General features: G+C 50.0%; 1 protein-coding gene across 4 annotated transcripts in view; it reads right to left on the bottom strand.

Moving 5' to 3' along the window:
• The window catches only part of Slc6a4 (solute carrier family 6 member 4), a 34,373-nt gene extending 21,788 nt beyond the window's left edge, over positions 1-12,585 (bottom strand). The window contains exons 1-3 of one of the 4 annotated variants that reach the window (XM_039085288.2): positions 10,941-11,045; positions 7,714-7,764; positions 6,578-6,632 (exon numbers count right to left, since the gene is read on the bottom strand). The gene's annotated coding sequence lies outside the window, so the exon portion shown is untranslated. Of the gene's footprint in view, positions 1-6,577; positions 6,633-7,713; positions 7,765-10,940; positions 11,407-12,486 lie in introns of those variants that run through there. The other 3 variants (XM_017597041.3, XM_017597042.3, XM_008767950.4) reach the window with 3 other exon arrangements.
• Positions 12,586-17,275: the final 4,690 nt, after the last annotated feature.

Here is a 17,275-nt window from a genome sequence, read left to right as displayed (position 1 = left end):
AACGCCACCTTTGGGAGACACCTGAGGCCCCTTATCTGGGTCCTTTCTTACCCTTCCAGGCTGGCTCCAGGAAGATCCCAGCTGCCTGAAGCTGTGTCCAGCACCCCCTGCCCTACCCCCCACCCCACCCTGGATCCACCTGTCAGCCTTCTTCCCATGGAGCCTCTGCAGGTCCCAGGGGGCCATATCTGTCACCGATCCTCACCATTCAACGTACTTCTGGGGCCAAGGCACTTATCACCCCAGCCGTGAACACACCCTTGTGTGAACACGCCCATGTGCTCTTCCAAGGGGTCAATATGGAGAGTGTGCAGGCCACTGGCCCCAGGCATATGCCTGGTGGCCCTGTTCTCTTATGCCCCCCACCCCACCCCCGTGGAAGGCTGTACCTTCACTTTACTGCCATGACAGGGTGCAGGGAAGGAGCTGGGTTCTCTTCTGGACTGAGATTTCTGAACATGGAGTAGAAATCTGAGCCCTTTTGGACTTTAAACCTCCTGCCTGCTATAAACTTAGTATCAGCCAAGACCTTCCAAGTTTCTTTCTTTCAAGCTCTTGACAGTTTAGCAGCTATGCTACGCCTCTGCTTTAAGATGTGAGGCCTTTCTAGAAATGGACTTCTCAGCATTGCTCACAATGGCAGAGATCCCATGCCAGCCTCAAAGGCCCACTGCGGGATGAGAGTCAATGCTTAGCTCTTACCTGCTAGCGTTTTCAGGATTTTACTCTTTCCTTTTGGACAAGGGATCAAAAAAACTCAGGCCGGCCTCAAACTTACCATGAAGGTAAGGAAGACCCTGAACTTGTCTGACCTCTCTGCTTCTACCTCTGATTGCTAGAATCGTGTGTGAGGACCACCAGGCCTGTTTTATGCCACACTGGGGATTGAATACCGGACTCTGTGCATACTGGGCAAGTACTCTCGACCAACTGAGCTACACCGTAACTTTCTGTACAGCCGTAACTCATTATATAGATAGATGTGAAGACAAAACTGTGGGGGGAGGGGACTAGGTACGTATCTAAATCATAAAGCATTTGCTTAGCATGCACGGAGGTTTACACACATACACACACACTGAAAAAAAAAAACCTACAAACATACTGTGGATATAAATGTTGCCAAAGATTAGATACAAACACCAGGAGGTGAGAGTAATTAGTTTTGTGCTCAATATTTTTTTTTCTTCCTCTTTTTTTTTAAGGCAGGGTTTCACTGTGTAGTCCTGACTATCCTGGAACTCTATAGACCAGGCTGTCCTCCAACTCAGAGATCGCCCAGTAAGGGGATTAAAGGCGTATGCTACCATCACCCAGCTAAAAATTTAGGTTTTAAAAGGATTGACTGTTGCCAAAAATATGGAACAAGGGATAATTTAGTTCCATGTAGATAGGGTATACATGCACAATATGTATGTATATGTAAGCACACGCACACATGTATGTACATGTAAGAACATGGTTTTGGGTCTACCTTGCTTGGTTCTTTGGCTTTCATCCTACCCCAAACCCCAAGGGTGCAAATGCCACTAGGGAAAGCAGGGTTTCTAACCCATCGGTGCAGACAGAACCTCATCCTGCTCACATGTGCCAGTGTCTGGCCTCCACCAGCTCTGCTTGTTACCTCCTCAACCAGACTTAGTAAAGACTTTTCTCTTTGTGGGGCTGGAGATCAAACCATAACCTTACACACACACACGCTTTACCACTGTGCTCAAGTCCCAGCCTGGACAACTTCAAACTTAACCACACATTCCCTCATCTGCCATATGCATCTACTCATCAGGTCTTTAATGCAGGGGTGTGTGTGTATGTGTGTGTATGTGGGAGAATGCTGAGATACCAATATAAAAACAAAACTATGCTGAACTTAAACTTGGTTTTCCACAGAAAAACCTTGAAGACCAAACCGTGGGTGTAGAAACCAGGCGTGATGATGACAGGAGCTGACAGCACCTGCTCACCCTTGGCCCCTTACTCCCTTGTCTTGCCTGGAACAACTGCTCTGGATCACCAACACCAGAACTATCCCCTCACATTTAACCTCAGGATGGAGGACAGACAAGTTTTAGGACAGACCCTGGGAAAGCAGCCATAGCTTCAAGAGTCAAACAGTTATGTGCTAGGTTCCCTTTTTGGGTTTTCCTGTGGACTTCTTGGAGCAAGGATGGTAACATGTGGGTCCGTGCTCTCAGGGGCAATGTGTATTTCCCAGGATGCTATGGGTTCAGCCCCTAAGACACGGTCTTCCTTTTTTGGCAGCTATGATGAACAACAACTGGAAGGACAATATCCGAGTCTCTATTTTTATCTCAGCCATCAGAAAGTTCTAGTTTCCTGAAATATCTGCCCAGTGCTTTCTAACTTGATAAAAATAAAATAAACCTGATCTGAGCATCCCTCAAGAGTTCAACAGGAGCAGGCAGGTTGCTTCTCCCCAGGGGTTCGTCTCTCTATCAGCTTTACTTTCTAGGGGTTTACACCCCCACTTTTGATCACAGCACCTGAGATACAAAGTAACAGCCCCTTGAAGCCACAAAACAAGCTCTCTTCAATTCATTCCCCCTGTCTTTCCCAGCCAGAGGAAAACTCCTTCCCGTTACCAGCCCGGAAGGAGAAGGTACCCAGCCCTGGCTCCTTTGGGCTCGGACTCATGCTGCTGCTGTTGGCACCCTGACTCTCTTCCTGCCTTACTGATTGTCCAGAGCCCCACTCTGGCTCTCCCAGCACCTGCCCTGCCTCCCATTACAATGGTTGAGAGCATGCTGGTTCAGGGTGGAGAAAGTAGAAGTCGTTAAGAAGGTTGGTTTCTAAGAATGCTCTCCTGAAAGCTTTTCTAAAAGATATTTTTATCCTGCTGGGTAGGAAGATGGCAAAGGAGGTCAGTGTTACAGCACAGACCTCCTTCTGGCAGGTTTTAAATTCATCCCTGGACAGAAAATGCCCTAGAAGCTGCTCTCAGCACATAAGTACTGTTATCCCAGGCTGAGCAGGTAGCAGGCTGTGTGTGGTACCCCAGCACCCAACTGTGCTAGGAGGTGTAGTCTGCCCCCCCCCCCCCCGCACCCTTCCCACACCTCCCACCCCAGGCGCAGCTGACTGACTGGCTGATGCTTCACTGTTCAAACTCTCCTTTCCAGATAATTCTCTCAATGTTTCCCTGGTTAGTTAAAAAGTGTTTCTGGGCTGGGGCTGGGGTAATGTTCAGAACCTTGAGGCTCTGGTTCTCTCTCCAGAACCGAAAGAAGCTGGGGGGTTGGGTAGGGGATGGTGGGGGCAGGAGGGAGAGAGAAAACCTGTTTCTATTTAAACTACTGGTCAAATCTCCATTTTTCCTTTTCACAAACTGCCTCTGTAGCCAGGGGAACCAGTGTCTGAATAAGCAAGTAATTATAACATTAGTCATAAAATACCCGACCCTCTGGAAATGGCTGTGGCTCCTACATTTACTAGCCATCAGCACATTCTAAGCAAAAAAGTATTCTGGGAATTTTATACTTCGACTTTACCTGTCAAGATTAAAACGAATTCACTTCTCAGGATGCTCCACTTCCATTTTCAAAACCAAAACAAACCTCCAGCATGAATTATGGGCTGAACACTGAGATAACATTAATCACAGGTCATCAAGCCAAGTGGCAATTTGCTCTCTTCGTGCAGGAGGAGGGAGTTTCCAAGGCACCTATCAGGGTTGGCAGAACTCTGTGGCCCTGGCGGCACTGAACATGGGACCTGCTCCAGAGAGGCACGGACTCTGCCCAGCAGTACCATCCTTTTACGTGGTCAAATGCAGGACCAGGCTGGGAGGTGAGGCTGGCACTTCTGGGAGAAGCCAAGGAGTACAGGATTCCTGCCCAGAGCCACACACGCATGCAGAGAGCCCTCTTACTAACTCCAGGGTCGCGCAGGAGTTTGTGCTGCAGGACTCTGGAGTTGCTTTGATTTCCCCTCTACTGCACAGTGTAAAGAGCCAGCTTGCATTTGTGTCCACGTGGGTGGGGTGGGGGGGTGGGGCTGTGGAATGTGCAGAGGGGGTAGCATCATAGGTGGAAGCTGTGAGGACCCCAGCTTCCCCCACAAGTGAAAGAGAGAGATGTTCAGTATAAACAAGCTCTAGTGTAGATGTGGTCGGCCAGGGCCGTCCCCTTATGCAAAGCAGTGCCGGCCTGAGACGTGGGTTTGTTGGCTGGAAGGGAAGGAGCAGGCTACATTGCTCAGGGTGGCTTGGGCCAGTTACTTTGCACAAGAAAAAGTCTCTGTCCTGGCAACAGAAAGGGGCATTCCGACTTCTCCACACAGTGTATATTCTAGAGGGGATGAGACATCAGGACCGATCCAGACGTGCCCAAGGACAGCCAAAATATAATAGGTTTATTATTTTCATATATAAAAAAGGAGATGGGTCTGGCACAAAGAGGTGGAAATGGTTTCCTTCAGTGGACGGAAGCAGCCACACCCAGACAGCCTCCCAGACAGTCGCTGAACAGTTCTGTGGCCCAGGCGGTTCCTTTATGGGTCACAGCTACACTGACAACCCACGTCCACCATTTACTGGCTGAGTGACTTTGACCAGGGTGCTTAACATCTCTGAACACCTTATTTTCTCCGGTGTAGAAACCGATTAAATTTAAAATTGCATGTGGGGATTACAGAATGACCAATGCTGGACTTACAGCATTCTGGCAACCATGGATGACAGTGGACATTTCCAAGCCCCCAACACATGTGAGACCAGTTCTGCTTCCTACTTCACGTTCTAGGTAGAAGAATGAAAGGCTACAGGACTTTCAGCCTGGTGGACGGGAGGCTTACAGCTGGAGTCTCGCTGGCTCTGGCCTTCTTAGTCCAGACACATGGTCATCTGGGAACGTGTAAACAGAGATGTGTGTTGGAAGGCACACTAACCAGCCCCCCAGATTATTCCAGGGCGAGCCCTGGAACATGCCTGTATATCTTCATACCATAACATTGGGGACATGGCAAGAGACGCCCTGCCTCCTCCATGAAGCTTCCTCTCTGCATCCTAGCCCAAGATGATTCCTGAATAATAATCACTCACTTGTCATACACATCCTTAATGACTCATGTTTGCTTCAGGTCCCTCTGGAAGCAGGGCCTGAGGCCTCAGTTCTCTGCTCTGGCACTTGCTTACTGGAACGAGACTTATCCAGCTCTCCACATGGAGGGCCTGCCTCAGGTTCCTGGTTGTCCTGCAGCCCACTGGGGCCCAGACGAGGCAAGTTACCTTCCCCTGAGGTAACTCACACAGGCCCAGGGTCCCATCCTAAGTGCCAAGTCCTTCTCACCCACCCCCACCTCCTATAGGGTAGACCGCTGTGCATCCCTAGGTGGAGGAAGGGGTATCACAGGGACAGTTCCAAGTTTCTAACAGATCAGGGCTGAAAAGCAAGGACTAAAGTTGAGCCTGGAGGCTGACTTTGGGACAAGCACAGGCAGGTGTGTCCTCCACTGCCTACCCTCGGAATGTTCACCTGCCAGTTGGCTGGCTGCTTGGAACTGGGAGTGTATTTCCTACACATAGAAGTAAACGTTCTCGAAATAACCCTGTAAAACACAGCAGGCAGCTGCTAGAAACCACCAGAAATCATCTGCTTATTCAACCCTCTTTCTGGTTCTCAAAGGAAACTTAAGCAAACCCATGAAGGCAGCTGACTCCCATGCAGCCTGGGGAGGTATCTTTTAGTGCCTTCCTGGCCCTTGAAGGGCTTTCTCAAATTGCCAGTTGGAACTCTTCATTTAAGTCCCAGCACCTCAGGGCTAGCCTGGGCTAAGGTGAGACTTAGCTTATAATTTGTTGCTGTCACCTATTTAAATGTGGACAAGGGCAAAGAAAGGCCAGTAGGGTATGAGGGGCAGGAACCAGGTTTGTTTTACAGTGTTGGGGATGGACTGAGGCCTCACACATACCAGCCAACCGCTCTATCACTGAGCTGCATCCTGCCCAGAAACCTAGATAAGACAGGGATCTCTCCTCTGCAGCTCTGCTTTTCCTCCCTTCCATCATATTAAAGACACTGTGGTGTGACACAGATGATTAAACGAGTGACAAGCAAGGGGAGGGAGACAGGAGGCATGCTCAGTGGGTGACATGCTTGCTACAGAGGCCTGGGGTCCCCAGCACACAGGCAGAAGTGGGGTGAGGTAGCAGAGTTGGAAACTCCGGCACTGAATTGGTGGTAGGTTTGGGGTGGGCGGACAGTGGATAGAAGAAAATCTCAGAGACCCCCTGGCCAGTCAATCTGAGAGCTTTAGGTTCAGCGAGAGACGATCTGAACATATAGTGATTGTGAGACACTGGCAGTCAACCTCTGGCCACGTGTGCCCACACAAGCAAGTACATACACCCCCACGCACTCGTGCACACACACCCATGCACAGGGCAGAGAAAGAGGAGAGACAAGACAAAACAAGACGAGTCTGACAGGCCTTTCCCCAAGTAGCTTACAAGTCAAAAGCTAACCCCACCCACTAAAGGAGGAATCACTGAGACAGGCAAGTCAATACCAGCCAGACGCTGGATGGCGGACAGACAGCACTGTGCGGAGACTGCACCTACCGCAGGAGAGCCAAGTGTGCTCGTGGGGATTGTCCTCATTCTTCGGAAAAGCACCCTGAAATATTTAGGGGTGAGGCATTTGGGCTTCTGCAGACTCTCAGAGGTTCAGCCAAAGGTATTATTACATAACTTGTACTTTATTGTGATTTATTAAAATTTATTATTTACTATAATTATTGTATTATCATTTTATTATCTCCAACAGTCTATCTGTTATGTGTGATTAAAGCAAGCAAATCCTTCAGCAAGTGCGGAAGGCACATACTTGGCAAAGTGGATGATTTTTTGACCGTTTTGGTTTTGGTTTAAGATAGGGCCTTCTTATGAAACCCAGGCTTGCCTTAAACTCCCAATCCTCCTGCCTCTGCTTCTCTAGTCCTGGAATTGCAGCTGTGAGTCACCAAACCCTACTTTATTTGAAATATGGGAGAAGAAAACCTAATTCCAGCTCCTTATCCAGGGTTGGGAACAGCTTAGCACAGCTCACTCCCTCCCCTCAGATCTTCCCTCCTCCTCTTCCTCCTCCTCAGTCCAGCTCTGCTCCTCAGAAACAAGGAATATGATCACTGTGACATTCAGCTAAGGGACAAGTTCTAGGCTTGGCTGGATCTTGAGAGCCATGGCACAGGTGGCTTTTCCTCTGTGGTCATTCTGGCCCCTCCACTCCCTGATTTTAGGCCCCTTCTTTAAGGAGATGGGGTGGATGCATTCAACTGAATAACTTGGCTAACTCTTTTTATTCCATGAGTCAGAAACAAAGGAAACAAATTATTGGGGCTTATCCCCCTAGAACATGTCCCAGAAGGCCACACAAAATGGTAAGATGACAGTCCCAGACTCCATCCTTCTAGTGACTGACCTGGGCTCCAGAGTCTGTCAGAGCACTCAGCTGTTTCCTGAGCTAGCCCAAAAGCACCTTCAGGCCATGCCCTGACCCAAGCAGCCTCTCTCTGTCCTCAGTCCTGCAAATGCTGTCATGAAAAACCAGGCCTTGGGACCCAAGGACACCTTCCTCGGTGCCTGGGAAACTGAGTTATATCCTTCACAAATCATGGGCCCAGGGTGTTTCTCTGGCCTTGCAAAGTCACAGAATTAGTCCAGTTGTGGAGTTTAGCAGCGTATGACTTCATACGTACCTAGTATGTCCCTTAAGTCCAGCAGGGTTGGGTGGGAACTGCTGCCAGCTTCTACGGGAAGCCAAGCAAAGGAGGCAATGAGAATGAGGCATTCAGAAACCTCCCAGCAGGGTTGGGGATTTAGCTCAGTGGTAGAGCGCTTGCCTAGCAAACGCAAGGCCCTGGGTTCAGTCCCCAGCTCCGAAAAAAAGAAAAAGAAAAAGAAAAAAAAAAAAAAAAAGAAACCTCCCAGCAGCCTCATCTCTACTGGTTTTGTGGCCCTGTTAGACTGGGAAAAGCACTTGCTAGTTTGTGTTATTAACGTTCAGTAAACACATATATCTAACTTCTCAGTCAGAAGAGGAAAACACTCACTCACACACCAGGCTTGAAGAGCCATCCAGGCAAAGCTATTACTCACAGATTGGCACTTTCTGAATGTGGACCAAAGTCACTGCCCAGGGGTCAGCTTGGAAATAAGGTGACTGTGTTGGCCACGGTGAGTCTCATGCCCACCCCAACGATGTGCTGCCCCTTCTGTGCTCTGGGACCATCAGGGATCCCAGGTTTCTTTTTAAAAATTAATTTGATCTATTCTCTACCTGCGTCTCTCCTAGGAAAGATTTTTTTTTTCTCTTTTAAATGATGCTGTTTTGTCTAAGGAAGCATTTTCCTTGGAAGTGACTCCTGGAAGACAAACTTCAGATGTACCTTTCCCTCAGGTAGGAATAAGCAGGTGTTTTGTCCAATGTGAGTTTCCTTCGAGGGAACACACACACACACACACACACACACACACACACACACACACTACTCAGAAGGAGGGGCCAGCCTGAAGAGTAGCAGAGAAATCAGTAAGTGTATGCACTTGGAGCTCAGCCTGCAGGATCACTCAGCAAGTCCAGAACTCCACCCACTGGCTGGGCACAGAATTTAAAGGAATCTGGGTGCGAAGAGCCTCCGCCCTTGGCTGAAACACACAGAGATCCCCAGGAGGACTCCATCTTGTAACAGTGGTCCTGGCCCGTAGGTTTTTTTGACATGATTACAGTTTGTGTTTGGGTCCTGTTTTTATTTTTCAATGAGGGTTAGGACCTGGGCCACGAGAGCTTGAACATTGTGTTTCCCTGGGTCCTTCTATTTCCTCTACTGAAAGCCTTGGTTCACGAGCCCCAAAGGGCCTCCAGTGTTACTGAAAACAGCTGAAGTCCATTTGCCTCCCAACATGAAATGACTGCACAGTGTCTCATCTGGCCATTGGCACTTTAAGAGTTAAGTCATAACCATATCCCGTTAAAGCAGTAATCCAAAGTAAAACTCAGCTTCTTCAGACTGTCCCGAGGGTCCAAACGATACCACTCAACAGATACAACCAAGAGATGGCTATGAACTGGCTTTATTTCCAGAATTACCTGTGTTACTCTTGGATGCGGGCACAGAGCCCAACCCATGTCCCTAAGCACCGCTGCTCACTCAGAACCCTCACTCCAAGTCGCCACCCGTGGGGAAATTCTTTCACACGCACCCCCCACTACGCCCCCACCAAGTTTCATCAAAATGCTCATATGATTCTAAAATTCCCTGAAGAGGAGTTTCTAAAATCTTGGGTTCCATTAAGGAGTTAACATAGTCTGTCTCCCCTTCTTCACCCTGGGGCTATGTGTTTGATATATATAAATGTATCCTGTCCTGCCCAGCCCTGCGCCCTGGCTGGTGTGTACACAGGAATGTGTGCCCCCACCAAGTTTCATCAAAATGCTGGGGCTAGGAATTCCCACTCTGACATGTGGCCAACAGTGTAGTGGCCCAGGTTTATTGGGGAAGTTTCAGTTTGCTTTTGTTCAGACTTAGTAAGAAAATCTCCATACTCAATGGAACAAGCTGCTCCAAGTGGGCGGTTTTGTTTTGCTTTTGAAGTGGGTCTTGTGTAAGCAAAGCTAGTCTCGAGTTAGCTAAGAGGCAGAAGATGACCTTGAACTCCTGAATGCTACTACAAATATGCCTCACCACACTGGACAGACTCAGTCTTTCTTTTTCTTTTTACCATGTAAAGTCCCTACAGCGCTCCAACCTAGGACATTTCAGAGATTAATTGCCAGGCTAGGTATGCAAATCCCCTTCTTTTCATGTAGTTTAGTGCTAGGATGCCTGCTCAGGGTGCAAAAGACCCTGGGTTCAAGCCTCACAGCTGCCCAAAATAAGTAAGGCTGCCTGCACTGCAGAAGAACCTGCCTGCCCATCAGTCTTCTCTGGAGCAGTTGCTCCTGCTGGGGGCCAGGGTGGGAGAAGGAAGGTGTCCTCAGCTCCACAAAGTGAAGGGTCATAGAGCTGTTTCTCCCTCCACATCCACCCACCAGCCTCTAATGCTGTCTCCGCTCTCTATTACTTTTAAACAAACCCCAGTGTTGCTTTCTTAGACATGTTTCCCATGTAACTGAAAACACATTAAATATTTGATCTCTCCCCTTACTACGAGAGCTAGCAGGTCCATAAATAATCCATTGACCTGGTTCATTTTTCTGGACAAAAATTGATCATAAAAATACAAACACACAGGCGCTTGTGTTGTCTGCCCCTTACTTTCAAATTCTTGAGCACGCTCAACTGAAAAGAATAATTCAATACATACACACACACACACATACACACACACACACACACACACACACGCACGCAAAAAGGAAATCTTCGAGGCCACCAGCTTTTTAGAAACAATTTGAATTTACACACACACACACACACACACACACCCTCTGTCTCTAGCAACTGTTGGTTACACACTTCGCTAGTGTAGCACAGTCCACTGGCATTTCCATAAATTCTGAATGGCCTGTGAACTGTCTAAGTCGGCCCGCGCTCCCCAGCGAGACCATCCGAGCGCACAGAGAGACTTGACCCTCTTTAGTGTCTCTCAAAAGGTTTCTCTGGTTATTTGGGCATTTGTGTCTGCCAGCGTCTTTGCATAAAGCCGCCAACCAGCCCTTGTCCCAAAAGTAAAGCCCAAGCACGAACCACGGCTGGAAACTACAGCAACTTTTGCCAAAAAACGAGGCTGCGCTAGGCCAGCGCTGGGTCTCCAGGGTTTCCATCGGGTCCCTCGAAATGACCCTGCGCGGTGCAGACAAAGGCACCCTAAATCCAGGCAGTCAAGCGCGGGGACCCAGGGCTTCTAAAAAGAAGCGTGGGTTAGAGACCAAAAAAGAAAAGAAAAAGAAAAAAAGGATAAGAAGAAAGGGAAAACGACCCACCTGCGGGCGGCGCGGCGGCGGGTCCCGGGCTGCGGAGGCGGCGCGACCCTCGCGCCCTCGAGGCACCGGCGCGGCCGCTGGAGTGGCGCCGCCCGCCGCGCTATTTGTACTCGCGGCCCCTCACATGGTCTGATCTCTAGATAGCCGCCGCCAAAGAGCTCCGCAAGAATTTTTGCGTCACTTTGAGACCAAAGAACTTTGTTTCTCCGTGGCCGCAGCTCAGCTCTAGCCGGAGGGGGGAGGGGCGGGGTCCACGCTCCCTGACCGGTGGGAGGGGGACAGAGCCCCCCACTCACCCCACACATTCCTGCGTACACACCAGCCAGGGCGCAGGGCCGGGCGGGACAGGACGAAGGATCTGACTCTTCTGCTTTTGGACTAAGTGTGGCTGGAGGATGCTGCACAAAACGAGCTTCACTTCTTCCCTTACCAAATCTGCACCCAAATTATGTTAAGGTGTTGCTCTGTGTCACTCTTTTTTTGATCACAGCCAGGCACCACCCGATGGCGGTTGCAGACTGTCTTTCCAAGGACTCCTGACATTGTTCTGGGTTCTCTAGGTGGGATGTTGAGCTCAGCCCGGGAACCTCCCCATCCCGGGAGCCGCCCGCAGCTGCCTACAATAAGTACCCCGGTGAGGCTCCGGGAGTGCTGCGGCGTTGCTACCAAGCCACAGATGGAAACATTTTGCAGAGAACAGGGGTTGGTCCGCGGACCCGCCTGTGCCTGTGGGGTTGGGCACTAGACAACTACCAGCCTTTGAAGCCGCTCGGTATTTCAACGGGAGCACACTGTTTGCAAGTCTATATAGATTATAGATTGTTTTGTTCACACACACAAACACGCGCGCGCACCCGCCTTAAAAATGAATTTAATGTTATCACATTTTTTTTCCCACCAAAATTACAAGGACTTTTTTTTTTTAAAGAGCAGATGTGTTACTTATTTTGGACTGAGTCTGAGGCAGAGAAGTCAGGACTTGCCTGTCTCTCCTCATCCGGCGGGGGGAGCGAGGGAAAGCTAGGAAAGAGTTAGTAATGGCGAATCTGGCTGCGAGAAAGCCCTGGCCCCTTTGTTCCAGAGGGGCTTGAGCCCAGACACCAGAAGCCGCTGCTGGGCTGAGCTGGCACCAGGAAGGGCTGGATGGTTCACTGTCCGCAGGTGTGGGCGGCTCCCGGCCGCAGGGATCACCAGTACGAGGCTTTGGTGCCACCTAGGCGCCAGGGCCGGGGACTGCAAGGAGAGGCCCTAGCGCTGTGGGGAGCGGACTGGCTTGGGAGAGCAGACCTTAGGCAGGCCTGGTCATTCCATGACCTGAACAACCCCAGGGTCCCAGGGCCCTCACAGGGCTCCTCCCTTTCAATGAACACACGCGTCTGTCTGCTGTCCCCCTTCAGTGCCTGTAACTCCTGTGCAGACACAAGGCTACCCAAGAATGAGGTGGTTCCGAGGAGGGGTCCAGGCAGACAGATGAGCAGGAGCGACTTGAACATCAGCTAAGACTCCTGTTTCCACTCTGACCGTCCCCATGTGGATTCAGTCTTACCAGTTCACTGCTGACCAGCCCAGGCCTTGTTCCTCCTGCCTGGTTGTCTCCTCCTTTCTTAGTACTGCCACATTGTCAGTGTTGGGTGTTGGTGACATTTCTCTGAACAGGATGAGATAGATACAGGCTCAAACCCTCTGTCTGTGGGTTGGACGAGACTCTTAACCACAGAGTCCTCGGCCTCGTCTTGGAGAATGATATCGGTGGTCCAGTCAGGCTGTGGGGGAATGGAGAGGCTCTCTACGCTTCACTTCAGCTGGGATTAACTCCAGGTGGCCTCATCTCTTACTCCTGCTGAGGGCCTTAAAGAGGTAGCAGCTGCCCAAACGGTGCCCACACCTCATTCCCACAACCCCCTGGTCAGAGTGCGCATTTAGCATCTCTCCAAGTGTTTTCTTTCCTCTTACCCTGGAGGCAACTCTGCAGGAGCAACTTAGCCCAGTCTGTCCTACAGTCCCTTAGCAGACCTGGTCCTGCAGAGCTGTTTGGCTAGGCTGCCCTGCCTTCCCATACATCCTGCCTTCCCCCCACCCCCACCCCCACCCCCCACCCCCGTTCCTGACACAGGGAGGAAATGCAAGTCAGACACCCACTAAGGCATTGCACTGGATTAGGGAGCACTACAGACATGGCAGAAGGGCCGAGGAGACTGATGGCGGGGAGGAATGCCAGGCATTACTCTTTGCTCACCAGCTCCATCCCGGAGACACGGAAGCTAGCTGCTGCAGGCAGCCAGCCTCCGCAGCAACAGATTAAATGCACACACACATGCCACCACCGCCACCACTGCCATCACTGAGAAGACTAGCTGGATTCCCAAAGCCCAGTGTCGGCCAGGACAAAGCCTTGTGAATGCCAGCTGCTCCCTGCGGAAGCTCTCGATGCCATCTGTCTGTCTGCCTGCGTTCTGTTTACGCGGTGACAGAAGAGGAAGCCCTCCCTTCCTTGTGGGCTTCTTCTCAGGCTTAGGAAATGGCTACCACACCCCTCAGGGAATCTTTTGCTTCGGAGGTCCTCCACCATAGGCCTGGGAGGGAGAGGTCTCCACAGCAGCCACCTGAGGCTGACCTAGCTAATCAAGATGGAGCCAAAAGAAGGTGTCCAGGGAAGGCTCAGTTAATGTTAGTGGGCTGACCATGTTTACAGGAGAGAGCTGGGGGAGGGCTAGGCACAGCTCTGAAAATGGCAGGAAACACGTAGGTGGACTTTGTCTTGGTCACTCTTTTCTGGTTTCTTCTCAGCCTTTGAGAAGCAGCCTCGTGCAAATGCCACACCTCCCTGACTCCCCCCCTCTTGCAGGTGCCTCACCAGGCTGCCTTCTCACTGGAGTGTTCATCATTTTAATTCCTCCCAGAGCCCCCTTACGGTCCTTCCCCTGCAGCCCACCAGTCTGCACCCCGTCCTTCCAGGAGCATTTGTGGGGCCAACCGTGGTAAAGATTGGTCTCCACAGAGCATCTGCAGGGCACCTGAACAATGCACTCCTACCACCCGGCCTCATGAGCAAGGTGGAAAGGATGAAATAAAATACTTGTCGCTTTAGCGATGTGAGTGGCACTTGCTGTTCATGCTTAATGGCTACTTGGGCTTTTCTAAAAGGTGGAGGGCTGGGAGCAGCTGAAGTGGAGACTATCGAGGGGTTTATATACAAGGATATGACCTTCAGTGAGAAGGCAGCCTGGTGAGGCACCTGCAAGAGGGGGAAGTCAGGGGGATGTGACTTTTGGGGCTTTCTAGAACATCTCCCTCTGTAATCCAGGCTGACCTTGACTTTGAAAACTTACTGGCGGGCTGAGGCAGTCTCCCTCCCTAGTGCTGGGGTTAGACATGCATCAGGCTTTGGACCAGTTTTGGGGTTTTTTTTTTGTTGTTGTTGTTTTTGTATCTATGTATGTGGGGGGGGGGTGTCGGTCAGTAGGAGGCCAGAGGTTGATCTTGGCGCCTTTCTCAATTGCTGTGCAGAGGCTTTTGAGACAGAATCTCTCGACTATTTGGCTAACTGGTACTCTGGGAAATCCTGTCTTCCTAGAACTGGAACTGGAAGGATGTGTGTCTTTGGCTTCTTTCTTTCTCTCTCTTCATTTATTTAAGTAGACACTGGGGATTGAACTCATGCTTATACAGGAAGCACTCTGCTGTTTGAGCCATCTCTCCATGTCCTGGGCCAAGGTTTTGGTCTTTGTACCCATCCTACTAGATCCCCTCCCCTACCTGTAAGCACCCTTAGGGTCACATCTGGGGGCAGCTGATTCCCTACTCCACCTTGATGGAGAAGCCAGAGGCAGGACTCCAGGAAGGCCCAACACTCTGTGCATTGATGTGCACAGCATGTCTGACTCTACGCCTCTGTCCCCCCCAAAGCTCGGAGTTCTCTCTCCTACTGCATCTTCTCACCTGCTATGACCGCAGGCCGAGGAGACCCAGTGTACAGGATTGTCGCAGTTATGAGGCAGCTGCTTGGAAGTCTGATGTGGTAATCAAAACAAGCCTTTAGGGATGGAAGGGAGACCGTGACATATCAACAGGCGGCCTGGGGTGAGGTGCAAGCCTTTAAACCCAAGGAGTCTGAGGTAAGGGGGTGCAAACTTTGTGTTCTATAAGGAACGGGAAGAAGAAAAGTGGGGAGAAAGTTCCATACGGTGGTTAATTTAAAGCAGTCTGACATGGGAGTACCCCAAGATTTACTGATAAGTGGGGGGGATTGGGTACACACTCACTCAGAGCTAGACTTCTGTAGAGATACAGAAGAATCAGGGCCGATGAAGCCTTGGTAAGAAAAAGCATGGGATGCGGAAAGAGCTCACTGCTCATGGTACATCTTTTTTGTTTGTTTTGGTTTTTCGAGACCGAGTTTCTCTGTGCAGCCCTGTTTGTCCTAGAACTCATTCTGTAGATTAGGCTGGCCTCGAACTCAGAAATCCACCTACCTCTGCCTCCTGAGTGCCGGGATTAAAGATGTGTGCTACCACCACATGGTTTCATCTTTTTTTAAAAAAAGATTTATATATGTATATATATAGAAATATATTTTGTATACACACATACACACACACAGAGATTTATGTGTCCAAGTGAATGAATGTGTGGCCCCTACCCACCACAGAGGCCATCAGATTCCCTAGAATTGGAATTGGAGGTGTTTGAGAGTTACCTGATGTGGACACTGGGAACCCACACTTGTAGAAGAGCTCTTAACTACAGAGCAATCTCTCTAGCCCACCGTGCACATTTCTTACTATTAAGAACCTGCAGTCGGGGCTGGAGAGATGGCTCGGTGGTTAACCGTACTTGCTGCTTCAGAGGACCCAGGGGGTCCCCAGCATCCACATGGCAGCTCACTGTAACTGCAGTTATAGTTCTAGGGGATTCAGTGTTCTCCTGGCCTCTGTAGGCACCAGGCACATGTGTAGTGCATACACATACATGCAGGCAATACACTCATACACATAAAATGAAAATAAATATTAAAAAGAATCTGCAGCAATGCTTTTATGATTTTTTCCCCAGAAAAGCAGGTTTTACATCTGCTAAGCAAGCCTTCTACCAGCATACCATGGCCCCACTCCTCAAACCAGCATTATTTTAAATAATAATAATACATAAACCAATATGAAAAATGAGGAGAGAAAGACATTCTCAGAGCCCAAGCTTCTTGCAAAGCTGGCAAACCCTGGGGAACTACTGGATCCCCTTGGCACCACAGACAATGGCCTTCACGTGGGCAGTGACGCCCCACCAGCAATGTCGTTGTGTGTGTGGCTGAGAAGATGCTGTGAGCCTAGAGGGGAAGACCAATGCTCCGAGCTGGGTTCAGGGCTGCAGAAGTGAGCAGAAGCCATTTCCTTGTGTCTGTCTCCCTTCCCCTTCCCTCTCCTGTGTGATCGCTCTTGGGCTCGTCTCTCCCTGCCCCCACGTCAGTGATAACAAGGGCTTTTGCATCGGGGAGTTTCCCATAGGCTCTTCTTGCTAAGCTGGTTACCCTCCTCCCTGAGGTCTGCGGTCTCTGTGGTCCAAAGTGGATATACTGTTCCTCTGCAGCTTCTGGCTGTCACAGCCCCCATGGTGCTGCATGGAAGCCTCCCATACTGTCTCCTTCCTATTTACCAGCCTATTTCCTACCTCAGTGACAGACTGGGAATCAGGGAATTGTCTTAACTCTCCAGGGAGCCTTACTGCCACTGCTGGAGAAACTTGGGGAAAGGTTTAATAAAAAAGTTTGTTGAGTATCTTAAATACATGCACACTGTTCTATCCTCTTCCTATCGGATAGGTTAAATGCTGAATTATTAAAAATAAATGTGTTCCTCGTGTTCAAGCAGAGCTTCCATACTTAATGAATTTTAAGGTAACTTTTTAATATGAGTAATATGGAAACCAAGGCTCAGAGAATGTCGGTGGCTTCTCCAGGCTTGTGCCGCCTCCAAGCCGAATCGCCAGGCCAGACTGTCTGTCTTCTTTCTGCTATTCCTTCGGGCTTGGGCTAACTAGAAACAGGAAAGGTTCAAGCCAGAAGAAAGCTGAGCCTTTGCTCATTTCTCTGCCTCTTCTCCCACATATGCGGTCCCAGTCACCTAAGAAGGAATCCGGAGTCACAGGGGCTTTGCTCCTATTCAACATGTCCCCACCAGGGAAGCAGGCTTCGGATCTCTGCATAAACTTTTAACTGATCACTGCCATCAGATTGTGGGGCACATTCAATCAGTCAGCCTCTGAGAGTAACTTGGAGCCAGGCACCAAGAATACACAGGGGCTGGCAGGGAGACAGTTCCTGCCCTTGGGATGCTGGCAGG

Source organism: Rattus norvegicus, chromosome 10, assembly GCF_036323735.1.
Source record: "Rattus norvegicus strain BN/NHsdMcwi chromosome 10, GRCr8, whole genome shotgun sequence".
NCBI classification, from domain to species: Eukaryota; Metazoa; Chordata; class Mammalia; order Rodentia; family Muridae; genus Rattus; species Rattus norvegicus.
Note: the sequence above shows the minus strand (reverse complement) of the source record. Positions and strands in the feature narration are given on the sequence as shown.